The sequence below is a fragment of the Scyliorhinus torazame genome, chromosome 9 (genome assembly GCF_047496885.1).
Source record: "Scyliorhinus torazame isolate Kashiwa2021f chromosome 9, sScyTor2.1, whole genome shotgun sequence".
NCBI lineage: Eukaryota > Metazoa > Chordata > Chondrichthyes > Carcharhiniformes > Scyliorhinidae > Scyliorhinus > Scyliorhinus torazame.
The window spans coordinates 160683389-160702682 of NC_092715.1; positions in this window are offsets into that span (position 1 = coordinate 160683389).

The following is a 19294-nucleotide window of genomic DNA, read 5'->3' on the forward strand; positions in this document are numbered from 1 at the left end:
GACACGGCACAGCCGTAGATCCTGGGAGAGATCTCCCCTGGGATTCCCGACAGCCGTTACGCTGAGCGAGGTCTAACTCTCACGAGATGTCGTGATCTGGGTCCCGCCCACAATGGGCAAGGCCCAGTCTCACATAGCTAAGTGAGTTTAAGAACACTCTTAGCAGTGCTTGCGCCGGATCTGATGGCCACACGCATCTATCGGCCTCGCTGAGAATACCCCAGCTGGGTGCCTTTCAGTACTGGACCCCACAAATGGGGCCCAGGTGGAATGGTACCTGAGGGGTCCTTCCAGGTGATCGGAAGCCCCCGGTTGGTCGGGATCTGGGCAGAGTGGCACCCTGGCAGTGTCACCCAGGTGCCAGCCTGGCACTACCAAGGTGCCCAGGTGGCAATGAGAGACTGGCAGGGGCACTGCCGGGGTCTTGATGGCACTGTCAGGTCCATCCACTTAACCTGGACATCTTTGAGACTTTCACCAGCATCTGGGAGGAAGTCCTGCCTGGGAGAGTTCTCGACCAATCAGATTGGCTAGCAGCAGTGCTAGAATCGAGTGGCCATTGCTGGGACTATATCCAGTCCCTGAGGAAGAAGAGTCATGGACCCATGCTCAGAGCGCTATTCAACTAATTGGGAACAAAGTCCCAAAGCGAGCACTTTAGCCGCGTGTTTCCTGGCGCTCATTGCCGAGAAACACATGGCTATAAAACGGCACCCACGTTAAATAACGGGCCTCAGCAGGAAAAGGACGGCCGAGGCAGCACCGAGCCCTGTTTGCTACACCGAGGAGCTCCGAGCTGCAACAGACTATGTGAGGGTCCAGGGACCCCCCAGCACCCTCCCCAACACCCGTGAAGGTCACCTCTGATCCGCTCGCAAGTGCACCTTGGCAGTGCCAGCCCAGCACCCTGGCACTGCCAGGTTGGCACTGCCAGGCTGCCTCTGCCAGGGTACCTGAGTGGCACCAGAGTGGCAGAATACCACCCTACCCAAAAGGCATGCGCCTGGGGGCCTCTGATCCCCTGGGAGACCCCCCGGATGCCGTTCTGTCAGGTCTCTATTTGTGGGGACCAGTGCTGAACGGCACTTGCTTGAGGTCTCCGAGGTGAAGGGGATGGATACCAAAGCCTTGGTTACCTCAGGACGCTGCATATTAGAGTGAGACTAGTTATCTCGCTCCATAGTGCAGATTTGCTAAAAAATGATCCCATGCACAAGGGTGGGGATTTACATCACGACGTCTCGCGAGATTATGGTAGATCTGGCGAGGCATTGTGAGCTGGGGAGCGTGGTCTCCCAGCTTTTATTGAACCACACTATGCCAATGCAAGCTGCATGGCCATTGGATCATGCCCTCAGAGTTGTCCGTTAGCTTAGACAGGCCTGCCTGGGAGACCCCAGCAAGTGGTGTGAGGGTGGTGTGGGTTTTAGAGGGCCAACAGAATGGATTAAATGGGGGGGGGCAGATCTTGCAAGGAGGCACGGGGAGCACCTAAAGGATATATCGCACCTTATGTCCGACAGTACCTACACAGTGAAAGCTATTGCCTAACCTCCTTGTGTCCCCCAGTCGCAAGTAGAATAGCCGAAGTAATGGAATGAGGTCCTTAATTGGCTGCTTAAGGATCCCATTAGGCCTGAGGCGGGCGACCTGAATCCTTCTCGCCCACCATAATATGGGAGACAGGTCCAGAGTTGTGGGAAGGTGGTAAGAAGGTCGGCCACTTTATTTTACGAGCCACTGCCCTTAAAATGCACCAGCGGAAGGCCATAAAACCCAGCCCACTGTGTTTAACAATTTACCAACCAAAATTGTCCAGAAACCTGGTTAGGAATTTAGGCATTCCAATACAGTTGGAGCTTAACTGAATTTACAGCAATAGTAGATGCATGAAATAATTGTGGCATACAATTCAAGAAATTAATGAAAGATAATTATATTTTAGCTGCAGATCTATCACTCGTAACAGAGTCAGTAAATTGTTGTTGGCAGTTGTGCTGCACACACCCAAATGACATACCTTCTAATCATTATATCTACATTTTCCAAGAGGTTTCTGTGGCTCTTTGCTCAAGTTACTGCAGATGAAAGCCCTGTAGAAATTTATCCCCAATGTTCATTACAATAAGTAATTTCATGGGTGCACCATTGGCCTGAATATCTAACCAATTAAGTGATATTGAATGCAGGCTATTATCACAAACCATGGAAAAAATAGATTCTCTGGGCTGAATTTTACTTGGGGAAACCACCCCACCCTGAAGTAAAAGTCAAGGATGATCCTACCTGCGCTTAGCCAGCTTTCCACCCAGCCATTTAACAGCTGTGGCACTTTGACGTGCTTTGAAGCAGGTAGAAACTAGGAGCAGGTGTAGACCATTCGGCCCTTCGTCCGCCCCGTCCAAGAGTAAGTTCCACCATCGAGAGTTGCCAGTTGGGAACAGTGGCCACTGCTGGCACCCCCAAAGAAGAGGAGCCAGAAACATGGAACAAAGTGAGTCCAAGACCTCTCTGGGGCCAAGCTGGCAGGAGGAGGAAGGGATGGTGGTGAGATCCAGGATGAACAGGGCAAAGATGTAGGGGAAATGCCGAAGGGATGGGGAAGAACATTGAGGGACCTTCAATGGACACAGGCTCCCCAAATAAGAAGCCCCCAGCTGGGCCACCAGGCAGTCAGCAATTTAATGCTCCCCGACCTGCCATCTCACCCCTGGGGGACATCAATTCAGCCCCTTAAATGAGTACAGTCACAAGATGCATACCAACCACTCATTTTACAAGATTGGCAGTACGAAGCACAGAGCTGCAATTAAAACAGCGTAGTCACTCTTTGGTACAAACTTGAAATTACATTTAGACTGTCTAAACTGTCAGAATCCCTTCAGTATGAGACATTCGCTATACAGCGCTGATAAGATAGAACTTTAGAAAAAGGAAAATGATGATAAACTGAGCAAACAATATCAGCGTGATTTATAATGCAATTCTTTGAAATTTGCTAGATCACCTACTTTGAAGACATTATCTGAAAAATTAAAATGTTTGTATCACTTTACTTTGAGCTAAGGGCCATGCTCAAGATATGACCTCGCTGTGCAAGTGATTTATTCGAGAAACCTATCACCTTGTTCCAGTAACCTTTCTTTATTGGTTACATTTTCTAATTAAGATAGCAAGTTTCAAGAAGGAAAGGGTTCAGATAAGCTGCTCTCATGAACAGAATACTTCAACCTCCTGCTGCCTTGTAACTTATTCGCAGTAACTACTTATTATCCCATGTGTCTCTGACATCAACACTTGTGGATTGACCAATTTCTGTTATTCAGCAAACAGTACTCAGATTACCAAGTCATATCCCAGAAAGAAATACAGCCTCCCCTTATAACAATAAAATATTCCGGATAATCTGTTGATTCTCTGCACATTTGTCACAGATTTAACTCGCCTCATCCAGTACCAGTCTCAGGTTTTGTACCACTATAGTAGCCCAAAAGCAATGCAAAAGAATACTTTATAAGCAATAGCAAAGGGGAAAATATTCATTACCTGTTATCCAGTTTTCATCACTGATACCAAGAAAGGGAGAGACATTTTTATCCAGTCACACAGGAATCTCAATGTGCTTTACAAAAGTAAAAGTGAAATTGTTGCTGACAAAAACCTCTCCAAGATCACATCCTCTGCTCCAGTTTCCGGCCAAACACTAAGAAATGTAGTTAGATAAGCAAAACTGTCTAGTATAAATCATAAACAGCAACAAATAGAAGGGAGTGATTTCAATGCTGGATTTCATCTGTTGATTTAAGTGATGCCCAGTAACCAGACAAACTTCACGTCTGTTGTTTCTAATGCCAACTGAAAGTTTTGTGTCAAGAGATTTCAGGTGCCTAATGCTGATATTACTGCAGAGTTAAAACAAATGGCAACATGAGACATTGTTCTGTTGGTATTAAGAAAACAGAGTTTATTTTGTTTCTCTGCATTGGATTAGTCGAGTGTTGAAAAGGTCAAAGGAAATCAAAGAAATGTGATAATCACTCTGAAGCTAAAAATCAGTTTTTAAACTACAGTCAATGTTTATCACTCAGGCACATTGAGTTGGGGACAGTCATAATCTTCGGTAATATCAGCCTCCTATCAAAAATTGTCACAAAGTGCAAGATTCCACAAAGCACTGCTATTCTTCTTTCCAATTTAACCTCAGTTCCACTTTGGCATGGGGAAAATAATGAATCAATTGATCAATTAATGGATCAATAACTCTGTTTTGACATTCTGCATTAAGAAGTAACTAATTGCCCGATGCTAAATGCTTTTTAAAACATATCCTGGAAATCAATAATGCAGTAACTGCATTTTAAACAGAAGAATGCACACAACCACCAGGAAGGAGGTGGACTCAGATAACCTTTAACCAGTGCAGTGGTACAAGCAAGACAGGTCACAATTTATGTGCTTTCATTTATGGTTTTATCTTTTTGATTGTCTTATGCATTTTTAAACTGCATAAATAAGTAATTCTATTAAATCCTTAATTAAACAATTTTGTTCACCCTGATCTAATTTTGGTCAAAGTTGGTCAACCTGTAACCCCTTTCTCAATATTTAAATATTTCAACGTGCCTTTTGCCAAGTTAAAAACCATGCACCATTGACACCGAGATTACAAGGGAGAATTAACCACCAATGGGGGTTTCCAAAATTACTTCCCAGTTTCGTTCTTTAATACAAGATTGCATATTGTTTAAAACTGCACAGAACATAAATGTTGAAATATTTTACGAAATTTTAAACATGCCAAAAGGATGTTTAAGTTCAAAGATGTTGACAACACTTAATTTTCGAAAGTCCGTCCCTAGTTGGTTAGCACTGGTTCTGGATTATCAAAAGCATGAGGGGTGAGACTTTCCAACCCCCCCGCCCCGACTCCCCCCATGGTGTGCTGTGCAGTGACGGAGGCACCCAGCCATTGGACAGTGGCGGGCTCTTCCAGTCTCACCGCTGTCAACGGGTTTTCCTATTGTTCGCACCTTCTGCTTCCGGGGAACCCGTGGTGGGGGGTAAGGGTGGAGGTCAGTGGAAAACTTTGGCCTAGAAATGGGATGGTTGGGGGTACAGGCTTGGGTGGACCATTGCATGAAGACCCAAGGCGGAATTCTCCCATCTAAGTGTTGCGGCGGGGGCAGTAACATGGAGTGTTTCCCACCACGAAAGCCGGTGGGTAAGCATGCCATATCACCCGGTCCCAACCTCACTAATTATGCACCTGGGAGTTTAACATGGTATTCCGTAACGGGGTGCGCATAGTGGCACAAGTCCCACCATTGTACCTGGTGCCATGTTGAAAGGCATCCAACATCACTGGCCCACCTTTGAAGAAAGAAGATGGACCTCCTGAGGAAACACTCTTAAGTCTGGAAGATTGACTCCTCGATGACACTGAATCTGGAAATTCCACCTTTAGAAATTGCACCGGCGTGTTGTCCTGCTGGCATCACGGAGAATCGGGCTTGGAGGGAAGATTTTGGCTGGGCCTTCACTGCATCCCATTAGCACAATGTAAATCAGTTTCACTTGGGCCTCCAGCAGGTTTCCCGATCTGCCATGATGAGCACCAGTGGAAGATCCTATGGGAAATTCACGCTGGTGTAAACTGAGTTTTGGAATCCTGCTGAATTCTCCTCCCCGCCACCATTGAACCTGTCGGCAGGGCCATGGAGAATTCCACCAACTATGTTGGAGCTTTCATTGAGGATGCACAACAAATCAGAATTGCCTCCCTTTCTCCATACTATAATCCCTTCCTGGCTTTGCTGTAACGGTTTTAGACAAGCTCAAGGAACAGCAATTCATCATTCAGCTCATCACTTTATGCAACCTTGCTGACTCAATATTGAGTTCACCAACCTACAATCATAATGGACTTTGGTGGTGGCATGTAGAGCAGTCACACGTGAGGTGGCTTCTGCCAGAGTACCTTGATTTTGGCCCTTGTTGCTCGATTTTCAGGGGCAATTTGGGGAGAAACGTTGCTAGTTTGGCGGGTCCCAGGTAAAATGAATGCCCAATAAGTATAAAACCAGGCAGCAGAAAAGTAAAGGTTCGTCGTCGAAATCGGGAGCTTCGAAAGTTACATCAGTTCAGAAAATGGCGGAGGCTCCTGCTGTGTCTTTGGTCACTCCGCTAACCACTGAAACTCTTACAACCATCTTAGTGGGAACTTCAGAAACTGTGACAGGCTGTCTCCAAAGATCGCGACAGAGCAATCAAAGGGGCCCTGCCCCCTATTCATGCGGCCTTGGAAAAAACAGCTCTGATGGTAAAGGCGCATAGCGCGGTGCTAAAGGATGTGGAGGCTGCTCTTTCGAGCAGAGTGACCAGATTACCTCCCTGGAAGCAGAGATGGTGCGGGTGGCCGGTGATAACAATGCGTTAAGAGTGAAGGCTGACAATCTGGAGAATCGCTCCAGAAGGCACAATTTGTGAGTCATTGAGCTATCGGAGGATCTGGAGGGTCCAAACCCAATTAAATATATGTCGCAGCTGTTTGCAGCTGTGGGAGAGGGTGGAATGGCATCCCCTCCCGAGATGGAGCAGGCCCCGTTCTGGTGAACCACAGTGTGCTATCATCGTGTGATTTTGCAGTTACTAAGAAAAGGAAGGGCGAAGGGCCACCTGGACTATAAATGGGAGGGCTATGTCATTAGACACGACCAGGATGTGATAGCGGAACTGGCTAAGAGGCATGCAGCATTCAACAAGGCCAAGGTTGCGTTGTACAGGAGAAATGCTCGATTTAGTGTGGTCTACCCTGCGTGCCTCCAAATAACTAATAGTAAGGATGAAGAAGATAGCCAGGAGCTATTTTTGGTGGCCAGGGCTCGATAGTGAAATCAAGGAGAAGATGGGCATGTGTTCAGCTTGTGCAAAGGTTTGAAACCTGTCGCCACTAGTGCCATTACATCCATGAGAATGGCCCGAAAGGCCACGGCAAAGAGTTCATGTAGATTATGCCAGACCATTCGAAGGACAAATGTTTTTCATTGTGTTAAATGTCCAATCGAAATGGCCCAAAGTCGCCATTATGAACACTACATCCTCGGAGAGAACAATAGAAAGACTGGGTGAGATCTTTGCAAGATTTGGTTACCCTGAACAAATTGTTAGTGACAATGGGCCACAGTTCATTTTGCAAGAATTCACAAATTATCTAAGGGAGAATGGAATCCAACTCATCCAATATTCTTCTTATCATCCTGCCACAAATGGGCTGACTGAAAGGTTTGTTCAGACAATGAAGCATTCATTGAAGGTAACTCGTGAGCAAGGATCATTGTCAAAGTGACGAAGCCAATTTCTGCTGACATACAGGAATATAAATTCGAGACTTCCGGGTGCGGCTATGCTGAGCTAGGTCGCATATTCGGTAGCTCCCGCTTGGAACGGACTTTTGGGCTCTTTTACAGGGCCCCCACGGCATTTGTTTGACATTTCCCGGTGTGGGAAGAAGACTGCAGCATTCCCCTGACAGTGTTCCCCAGGAATGTTATGTCTTTTGGCTACCAGACCCGGCAGAAACAGTAAAGGATTTGGCTGTAACTGCAGGATAAACAGAGCCTCTTCCAGCATGCAGGCGGGGGAAGGGCAAGCTTAAAGCTGCAATCTGACTTGACTCTATCAAAGGTGAATTCTAGCAGCAGAGGGAACAACTGTGAAAAGATCTACCAAGGCCATTGAAGAAGCAGGGACGAGGCTTCTGGTGGCGGCCATGGAGGAGTAGGTCGCGCATTCGGCAGCACCCGTCTGGAACCGACTCTCAGACCTTTTTCAGGAGTTTCCATAGACTTTTTGGGGCAGACTGGTGAAGCAAACGCTGCCAACTTCTATGAAACGGACCAGAAGTGTAACGGCCAAAGGAGCGGCACTGGAGCAACGGGAAAAGCGAGGGAAAGAAAACAAAATGGCGGCGGCCAGGGACAAAGGGGAGCTGCAGGAGTTCATCAAGCGCTGCTTCGAGGAGCAGCGCGAGGAGATGCGCAAAGAGATGTTGGCGCCTATGCTTTCAGCAATTGAAGGACTCGGGATCACGCAGAAGGCCCACGAAGCTAAGATCCAGGAGGTACAGAAAAGAGTCAGTCAGAACAAGGACGAGCTCGTGGGCCTGGCGGTGAGAGTGGAGCAGAACGAGGCGCTACACAAGAGGTGGGCGGGAAGACTCGAAGACCTGGAGAACAGGTCGAGGAGAAAGAATCTACGAATCCTGGGTCTCCCTGAGGGAGTGGAGGGGGCTGATGCCGGGGCATACACGAGCACGATGCTCGAGGCGATGATGGGCACGAAGGCCCCTTCGAGGCCGCTGGAGTTGGACGGGGCACATCGGGTGCTGGCGAAGAAGCCCCAGGCAAATGAGCCGCCAAGGGCGATGGTGGTGAGGTTCCACCGGTTCACGGACAGAGAGTGGGTCCTGAGATGGGCCAAGAAGGAGCGGAGCAGTAAGTGGGACAATGCAGAGATCCGAATATACCCGGACTGGAGCACGGAGGTTGCAAAGCGGAGAGCGGGTTTCAACCAGGCCAAAGCGGCGTTGTACCGGAAAGAAGTGAAATTCGGAATGCTGCAGCCAGCGCGACTGTGGGTCACATAGAAGGGCCAACACTATTACTTTGAAACGCCTGAAGAGGCGTGGACCTTTGTACAAGCCGAAAAGTTGGACTCTAACTGAGGGTTTGTGAGGGTGGGGGGGGATGTTTTGGGGTTTGATGTGTGATGGTTGTTGTATATAGGGGGTCAATCACACGCAGGAAATGTTACATGGGCTGGGGGAGAGAGACAAGGCCGCGGCAGGAGCTGCGCCAGAGGGGGCGGAGCGGGCTTTGGAAAGCGCGGGTTTTTTTCCCGCGCGCGGGAAGAAAGGCGGGAAGGGGAACGAAGGAATGCATATGGATTGGGAGACTCCCACGCGGGGAGGTCAATGGGACGGCGGGGGAAGCCGGGGTCAGCAGGCGTCAGCTGACTTACGGGAGGGACATGGGGGGAGCAAAAAAGCTAGACAGGGGTCTAGCGGAGGGGGAGGGGAGGGGGGGAGGGGGGGGGAAAGGGTTGCTGCTGCACTGGCCAAAAGGGAATGGGACACAGAAGAGGTGAGGGACTGGAGGGTGAGGGAGGCATGGACACGGGACTGGCCCAGAAAAGGAGATGGCTAGTCGGCGGGGCGTGGGGGGGGTGAGAGCCCCTCCAATCCGGCTGATAACGTGGAATGTGAGGGGCCTGAATGGGCCGGTGAAGAGGGCTCGAGTGTTCGCGCACTTAAAGGGACTGAAGGCGGACGTGGCCATGCTCCAAGAGACACATCTGAAGGTGGCGGACCAGGTCAGGTTAAGAAAGGGATGGGTAGGACAGGTATTCCACTCGGGACTGGACGCGAAGAATAGAGGGGTGGCAATATTGGTGGGAAAGCGGGTGTCATTTGAGGCCAAGACTATTGTAGCGGACAATGGAGGGCGATATGTAATGGTGAGCGGTAGGCTGCAAGGGACGTGGGTGGTGTTGGTAAACGTATACGCCCCGAACTGGGATGATGCAGGATTCATGAAGCGCATGTTGGGGCGCATTCCGGACCTGGAGATAGGAGGCCTGATAATGGGAGGGGACTTCAATACAGTGTTGGATCCAGCACTGGACCGCTCCAAATCAAGGACTGGAAAGAGGCCGGCGGCGGCCAAGGTACTTAGGGGGTTTATGGATCAGATGGGGGGAGTGGACCCATGGCGGTTTGCAAGGCCACAGGCCAGGGAATTTTTTTTCTTCTCCCATGTACACAAAGCCTACTCCCGGATAGATTTCTTTGTTCTGGGTAGGGCGCTCTTCCCGAGGGTGGAGGGGACGGAGTATTCGGCTATAGCCGTTTCGGACCATGCCCCGCACTGGGTGGAACTGGAGCTGGGAGAGGAGAGGGACCAACGCCCGTTGTGGCGGCTGGATGTGGGACTGCTGGCAGACGAGGTGGTGTGTGGGAAGGTGAGGGGGTGTATCGAAAGGTACTTGGAGGCCAAAGACAACGGGGAGGTGCGGGTGGGGTGGTATGGGAGGCGTTGAAGGCGGTGATCAGGGGAGAGCTCATTTCCATTAGGGCTCATAGGGAGAAGACAGAGGGTATGGAAAGGGAGAGGTTAGTGGGGGAGATTTTGAGAGTGGACAGGAGATACGCAGAGGCCCCGGAGGAAAGATTACTTGGGGAAAGACGACGGCTCCAGACGGAGTTTGACCTGTTGACCACAGGGAAGCCGGAGGCACAGTGGAGGAAAGCGCAGTGGGCGACCTACGAGTATGGGGAAAAGGTTAGTCGGATGCTGGCACACCAGCTCCGTAAGAGGATGGCAGCGAGGGAAATAGGGGGAGTCAAAGATGGAAGGGGAGCCACAGTTCGGAGTGCGACAAAAATAAACGAGGTATTCAAGGCCTTTTATGAAGAGCTGTACAGATCCCAGCCCCCAGCGGGGGAAGAGGGGATGAGACGATTCCTAGATCAGCTGAGATTCCCGAGGGTGGAGGAGCAAGAGGTGGCTGGTTTGGGGGCACCAATTGGGCTGGAGGAGCTGAGCAAGGGTTTGGGGAGCATGCAGGCGGGGAAGGCCCCGGGACCGGATGGATTCCCGGTGGAGTTCTACAGGAAGTACGCAGACCTGTTGGCCCCGTTACTGGTGAGGACGTTTAATGAGGCTAGAGAGGAGGGGACCCTGCCCCCGACAATGTCGGAAGCAACAATTTCTTTGATCCTAAAGCGGGACAAGGACCCACTGCAATGTGGATCGTACAGGCCGATCTCGCTCCTCAATGTGGATGCAAAGTTGCTGGCAAAAGTGCTGGCCACAAGGATCGAGGACTGTGTCCCGGGGGTAATCCACGAGGACCAGACGGGATTTGTAAAGGGCAGGCAACTAAACACCAATGTGCGGCGGCTCTTAAACGTGATAATGATGCCATCGGAGGAGGGAGAGGCGGAGATAGTGGCAGCTATGGACGCAGAGAAGGCCTTTGACCGAGTAGAGTGGGAGTACCTCTGGGAGGTGCTGCGTAGGTTTGGGTTCGGGGTAGGATTTATCAATTGGGTTAAGCTCTTTTACAGAGCCCCGATGGCGAGTGTAGTGACGAACCGGCGGAGGTCGGAGTACTTTCGACTGTACCGAGGGATGAGGAAGGGGTCCCCCCTGTCCCCCCTGTTGTTCGCATTGGCGATCGAACCATTGGCCATGTCATTGAGGGAGTCTAATAAATGGAGGGGGGTGGTCCGAGGGGGAGAAGAGCATCGGGTGTCGCTATATGCGGATGACCTGTTGCTGTACGTGGCGGATCCAATGGAGGGGATGGTGGAGGTCATGCAGACTCTAAGGGAGTTTGGAGAGGTTTCGGGCTATAAGCTCAATGTAGGGACGAGTGTGCTCTTTGTATTACAGGCGGGGGAACAAGAAAGAGAGATAGGGGACCTACCGCTGAGGAGGGCAGAGGGGAGCTTTCGGTATCTGGGGATCCAGATAGCCAGGAGTTGGGGACCCTACATAAACTGAATCTGACGAGGTTGGTGGAGCAAATGGAGGAGGATTTCAAAAGATGGGACATGTTACCGCTCTCGCTGGCAGGTAGAGTGCAGTCGGTCAAAATGGTGGTCCTTCCGAGGTTTCTGTTTGTGTTTCAGTGCCTTCCCATCGTGATCACTAAGGCCTTTTTTAACAGAGTAGGCAGGAGTATTATGGGGTTTGTGTGGGCGAATAAGACCCCGAGAGTAAGGAGAGGGTTCCTGGAACGCAGTAGGGACCGAGGAGGGTTGGCGCTGCCAAACCTGGGGAGCTACTACTGGGCAGCAAATGTGGCGATGATCCGCAAGTGGGTTATGGAGGGAGAGGGGGCGGCATGGAAGAGGATGGAGATGGCGTCCTGTAAAGGAACGAGCCTGGGGGCGTTGGTGATGGCACCGCTGCCGCTCTCGCCGACAAAGTATACCACGAGCCCGGTGGTGGCCGCAACGCTAAGGATCTGGGGCCAGTGGAGACGGCACCGGGGTGCAATGGGAGCATCGGTGTGGTCCCCGATCAGGGGTAACCACCGGTTTGTCCCGGGGAAGATGGACGGGGGGTTTCAGAGCTGGCATCGGGCGGGGATTGGAAGAATGGGGGACCTGTTCATCGACGGGACGTTTGCGAGCTTAGGGGCACTGGAGGAGAAGTTTGAGTTACCCCCGGGAAATGCCTTTAGATATATGCAGGTGAGGGCTTTTGTGAGGCGACAGGTGAGGGAATTCCCGTTGCTACCGGCACAAGAAGTTCAAGATAGGGTGATCTTGGTTGTATGGGTCGGGGAGGGCAAGGTGTCGGAAATACACCAGGAGTTGAAAGAAGAGGGGGAAGTGCTGGTAGAAGAGTTGAAGGGTAAATGGGAGGAGGAGATGGGGGAGGAGTTCGAGGAAGGTCTGTGGGCTGATGCCCTAGGTAGGGTTAATTCCTCCTCCTCGTGTGCCAGGCTCAGCCTGATACAATTTAAGGTGGTCCACAGAGCGCACTTGACGGGGGCGAGGTTGAGTAGGTTCTTTGGGGTAGAGGACAGATGTGGAAGGTGCTCAGGGAGCCCGGCGAACCATGTCCATATGGTTTGGTCATGCCCGACACTGGAGGGGTTCTGGAGAGGAGTGGCGGGAGCAATATCTCAGGTGGTGAAAGTCCGGGTCAAGCCAAGCTGGGGGCTAGCAATATTTGGAGTAGTGGACGAACCGGGAGTGCAGGAGGCGAAAGAGGCCGGCATTCTGGCCTTTGCGTCCCTAGTAGCCCGGCGAAGGATCTTGCTAATGTGGAAGGAGGCGAAGCCCCCCAGCCTGGAGGCCTGGATAAATGATATGGTTGGGTTCATAAAGTTGGAGAGGATTAAGTTCGCCTTGAGAGGGTCTGCGCAGGGGTTCTACAGGCAGTGGCAACCGTTCCTAGACTATCTCGCGGAGCGTTAGAGGAAGGTCGGTCAGCAGCAGCAGCAACCTTGGGGGGGGAGGGGGGCGGTGGATGGGACGTCCTGGGAGGGGGGGGAGGGGGGGGGAAAGGGGGGACTGCCTGGGAGGGTGGATGAGCAAGAGATAACATGAAGGGTTGGGGAAACTGGCACATACGGGAGAGGGCCAGTGTACAAAGCTGTGTAAATATATCATTTTGCCATGTATATGTCTTGCTCTGCGCGATTTCTCGTTTTTCTTTTGTTACGGGGGGGGTTATTGTTTGTAAGGGAGAAAAATTGTGTTAAAAAACTTTAATAAATATATTTTTTTAAAAGGAATATAAATTCGACAACCCAAAGTTCTCCCGCATTATTCATAATAAAACATCAGTTACGCACAGCCTTTTATTTGTTGAAGCCGCCTAAGACAAGAGAAATTGTTGAGAGGGAACAGCAAAGTCAGGTTGTGCGATGTGTGAACAGTGCTAAACACCATGGGCTGGATTCTCCGCCGGCGGGATGCTCGATTTTGCCAGCAGCCTGGGGGTTTCCCGACAGCGTGGGGCTGCCCAACAATGGGAAACGCCATTGTCCGGCCAGCATAATGGAGCATTTCGCCAGCGTGCTGAAAAAGAAATATGGCGCGCGGGGCGGAGGATCCCACCCCATGTTTTTCAGAAAGGCCAGGAAGAATTGGCAAGGAACTATACCACCACTGAGAAGTGGATACTTGCCATCATTGCAGATGATCAATCATTGCAGATTGGAAGGTAGCAAATGTAACCCCACTATCTAAGAAAGGAGGGAAGAGAGAAAACAGGGAATTACAGACCTGTTAAATTTACATCAGTAGTAGGAAAAATGCAAAAATTATTCCATAGGATCTGATAACTGAATACTCATAAAATGGTGGTAGAATTGGGTACAGTCAACATGGTTTTAAGAAAGGAAAATCATGCTTAACAAACCTATTGAAGGTTTTTGAGCATATAACTAGCAGAATCGATAAGGGGAAACCAATGGATGTGGTGTATTTGGATTTCAAGAAAGTTTTCATTCAAGTCCAATACAAGAAGTTAGTGAACAAAATTAGAGTCCTTGCAATTAGGAGTAGTATGTTGGCATGGGTTGAGATTTGGTTAACGGACAGAAAACAGAGAGCAGGAATAAATGGGCCATTCTCAGGGAGGCAGGCTGTGACTAGTGGGGCACCATAAATATCAGTGCTTGGACCCAAGTCATTCACAATAAGTGGTGGGAATTGTTGCTGTCCAAAGGGACCTGGGTGTCTTTGTTCAAGAGTCACTGAAAGCTAGCATGCAGGTGCAGCAACCAATTAGAAAGGCCAACATAACGTTTTTCAGCCAAGCCATTTAATCTAATTTGTTACTCTGCTTGTAGAAAAATACAACTTAAAAAATGACACCATTATGTTATATTTAAGGATTGTTTAGGAAATATATTTAGTTTGTCTGTTAGCAACGATGCTTTGGAAACAGTGCCGTTCTGGCACTGGTCACTACTATTGGAGACCCTTAAGGAGTCTGGCTGAACAATTACATTGCAGAGAGTGGGAATGGGTGGTAGAAACACAGACCACAGGCATATCAAATGCTCATAATGACAACTGAAGTGTCACAGATAAAACCAATTACATGTGTCGCATAAATAGCATTGGACTAAGGAAACAAAACACCTGGGACTTTGAATCACATCACTAATTGGCATCACTGGAACTTCAAAGTTAGACAGACTGATATTAGAATACTGGAACAAAGGTATTTCTGAAAATTAAAGGATGTCTGATGCACCTATTGATGTGTTGGGTATGCCGGGTCTGCGAGGATTGTGTTTACTGCAGCAGTGAGAGAGACAGGCATCCAACACTTGAAGAAATGCAACTCGATTTTATTGAGCTCTTAACTATCATACGTACATTAACTGTGGGTTGACACTATGCTGACTTGACTGGAGGCCTGAGGCTAACCTGACCAGACTATCTTACTACCACATGGTGTATGTTCTAGTTGCTGCTCACGGGCTCTGACTGTCTCAGAGGCTGGATCCCAAGAGAGCGGGAAAACTAGTGCCCTCTGGCTTTATAGTGGCCGTGTCCTGTCTAATGATTGGCTGCTGTGTTCTGTGTGTTCACTGGTCATCCTGTGTGTCAATCACTGCCTGTCTGTGCACCATCATATACCTGTGTGTATATTATGACATCACCTCCCCTTTTTTTAAAAAACTTATTTAAAACAAATGTGTGTAGGTCAATAAATAGTGAGTGTGTGTGTGTACAGGAGCCTGACTATATACAAAGTATGTTAATGTATTTACATGGGAAGGTGTCTAGTGCAGATAGCGGGCAGATAACGGATTAGGAAGAAACAATATGTACAGATGTGTAAACGGATCACAAGGTAATGCAACATTCAGTCTATAAATTCAGACTCTGTGGTGGGTGCCGAATTCTGGTTGACCGCCTCAAGGGTGAGTCAGGGGCTGTCTGCACTAGAACGGGCGGAACTGCCTCCAATGTAGAGGTCGGTAAAAGAACTGGCAGATCGGTGGCCTCGTGGAAGGGCGCGTCCTGAGGAACCAGCGTGCGAGGCGGGACATCACGTTCAGGTGACGGGCGTGGAAGTAGCCGCAGTGCCCGCCTATGACGCCGAAGAAAGGAGCCATCATGCATGCGAACGAGGAACGATCTCGGGGACACTTGCTTAACCACCACGGTGGCAGACCAGCCACCGTCGGGTAGCTGAACATGAACTCGGTCAGCAGGGACCAGAGCAGGGAGATCTGTGGCGTGGGCGTCGTACGCCAACTTGCATTGAGCCGAGACTGTTGCATCCTCTGCAGTTCCGGAAAATTGCCAAGGTCCGGGATGTGGATAGCCGGCACCGTCGTCCGTAGTGTGCGGTTCATTAGCAGCTGTGCTGGGGACAGGCCATCGGACAAAGGAGTCGCCCGATAGGCGAACAGCGCCAGGTTAAAAGAGTGGAATGCCATGATGGGCAAAAGTCTCTCTGCATGCCTTGATGACAGTTGCTGATGTGAGGTCAGTCAGTCTGACCACCTCGGGGTAGTTGGAAAAGTAGTCCACGGGGAGGACATAATCTCGGCCCTTTGCATGAAAGAGGTCAATACCAACTTTGGACCATGGGGAGGACACCAGTTCATGCGGCTGTAGAGTCTCTTTGGGCTGCTCACACCCAGACACTGCTCACACCCTGACACTGTGCCACCCTCACAGTCAACAAGGCTCGCATATGCTTCAGGCTGGACACCGGCGCTTCAGCAAACCTCATTTCAAAGTCTGACCTTGACACCATCCACGTCAAGCCAAGCATTCTTCCCCCGGCCTGCCAGCTCCTCGACTACAATGGCAATGCCATTGCTGCCAGTGGCTCATGCCAGCTTGCGGTATCCCATCGTTCTTCACAAGCAACCCTGCGTTTTGCAATTGTAGGAACCAACAGAGCCTTCCTGCTCGATGCTCGGGCCTGCAAAATCCTGAATCTTGTGCAGCGGGTTCACACCATGTCGTCCGTAGAGGCAACGGCCTCGCCAGATGTCAACTTCCAAGCCCAATTAGATGACATCAGGGCACAATACCACAGCGTCTTCGAACCTTACCGATACAAGATACTGCTGAAGCCGAATGCCACACCTGTGGATCATGCACCGTGTCGGGTGCCGGCACCCCTTAAAGACCGCCTCAAGCAGCAGTTGCAAGACCTCCAGGACAAAGCATTTATAAATTAGGTATACATGGATTTCACAACACAGAGAAAGGCTATTCCACTCAACAGGTGTTGAAACAGGTGTTTATAGTGCATTCAAACCTCCCCTCCCCTCTTGTCATTGAACCCATTGACACATCCTTCTGTATCCACCTCAACTACTCTTTGTGATAACAAGTTCCACATTTGGACGAGTCTCTGGATAGGCAGGAGGGCATAAAATTGGGCAGCATAGCAGGGAGGTGCGGTGCACATTACCGAACTGCCTCTGCTGGAATTCTACCAGTGGTAGATTGGGTAGCCTATCTGTTCTTGCGCTAATTGAGGCTTTTAATTCATGGCCATTTAAGTGTTTCCTCTTGCCACTGCTGGTATTTTAGCAGCAGTAGGGGTGTTCATGCCAAGTGGGAAAGCCACCTGGTAAACTGTGGCAACCCGGCTGTGAATTTGCGGGGAGAAGCTCTCCGGTTCGGGTACCATAGTCGATAGAGGTCCACCAAATGGAAATAACCAAACCCACTTATTTTCCACAGCCCATCACCTGCCACCACCCTACATCACTGCACTGCACACCCCTCCCTACTGACCACATGCTCAGCGCCCCACCCCCCAAAACCTGGCCTGGTCAATATTGCCACCCCTCCTCCTCAGGGTTTGCCTTACTGGCCACAGCAACGTCGCCCAGACGTGTCTCATTATCTAACATCCTCCATGACTTCTCGTTAAGGACTGACTGCAGTCTCAGCAGTGACGACCGCTTCCAGTCATCTGATTGAGCAGCAGCTCTTGTTCAGTACCCGAGAGGCTGAAGTTCCATTGGTTAAACCTAGGGATTTACCATTGTCTGTATAGTTTGTAGCTCCGCCCTGATAGGCAGGGTATAAGAACCGGTGCCGCCTCAGCAGCCCTCATTCTGTACCTAAGCTGCTGGGGAACAGTTCTAGTCTATTAAAGCCTTCAGTTATGCTACAACCTTGTTTTAATAGTAATTGATCGTGCATCAATTTACTAGACTACAACTTAAGTTGAAAGGATGGATCTCCGAATCAAGCCGGAGTGTCTGCAACTCAGTCCCACACGGAGAACTCGGCGGTGATTTTCAAGCACTGGCTGGCGTGTTTCAAACGCTACCTTGAGACGGCCGGAGGCACATCCTAGTGGGAGCAGAAACTGCAACTCCTGCACTCAAGGGTAAGCCCTGGGATCTACACCCTCATCAGTGAGGCGGAAGACTTTGATGCAGCAATCGAACTTTTAAAAGGACATTATATCCGCCCAGTAAATCAGGTCTACGCACGTCACCTGCTTGCAACAAGACGGCAAAGCCCCGGGGAACCGTTGGAGGAGTTCTACCGCGCGCTACTGGTGCTGTGCAGAAGCTGTGGCTGCCCGCAAGTTTCGGGGAGCATGCACACGGAACCCCTAGTCCGGGTTGCCTTCGTAGCAGGTATGAGCTCCTCAGAGATCCGCCAGCGTCTTTTGTGAGAAAGGCACCCTGGGATATAGGGAGGCACGTGCCCTGGCAGGGTCCATGGACGTTGCCTCCAGGAACGCACAATCCTACGTGCCCGACCGCCCGGCGGCCCCCTGGGCAGCGTGGAATCCCGCAGCGGCAGCCCCACAGACCTTCCCCGTGTCCCCACAGGCCTGCCCGGTGAGGCGGCCCGCCAACTCCGATGGGCCCCGCTGTTTCTTCTGCGGGCAGGCAAAGCACCCCCGCCAGCGCTGCCCGGCCCGCACATCCACCTGGAAAGGGTGCGGCAAGAAGGGCCATTTTGTGGGGGTCTGCCAGGCACGAGCGGTGACCATGGTCTCCAGCGGCGACTCCGGACTGCCGCAGTGAACTTCTCCTCGGGCCCCAGGCGGCCAGTAGTCACCGCCACCCCCATATCCTAGGGCCACGTGCGGCCCACGGACGCCGCCATCTTGTTCCTCGGACACCACGCTGGATGGATGGGTGCCGCCATTTTGTTCATCTCCGACCACCATGTGCGACCCATGGGAGACGCCATCTTGGATAGGGCCACAGGACCCCAGCCCGGCCAACTACACACTGCCCGATCAAAATTCACAACTCCTGCATCTGGCCTCGGTGACTCTGGACCAAAATCGACCTTGAACACTCTCAACAGCAACGACGATGGTCTTCATCAACGATCACGAGACGTCCTGCCTGATCGACTCTGGGAGCACGGAGAGCTTTATACACCCCGACACAGTAAGGCACTGTTCACTTTTTACCCACCCTGTAAATCGAAGAATCTCCCTGGCCTCCGGTTCACACTCAGTTGAGATAAAGGGGTTCTGCCTAGCAAACCTCACAGTCCAAGGAAGGAAAGACAACAATTTCCGCCTTTATGTCCTTCCGCACCTCTGCGCGGCTATACTCCTAGGGTTGGACTTCCAATGTAAATTGAAAAGTCTGACCTTCCAATTCGGCGGCCCTATACCCCCTCTTACTGTCTGCGGCCTCGCGACCCTTAAGGTCGACCCGCCTTCCCTGTTTGCGAACCTCACCCCGGATTGCAAACCCGTCGCCACCAGGAGCAGACGGTACAGTGCCCAGGACCGGATCTTCA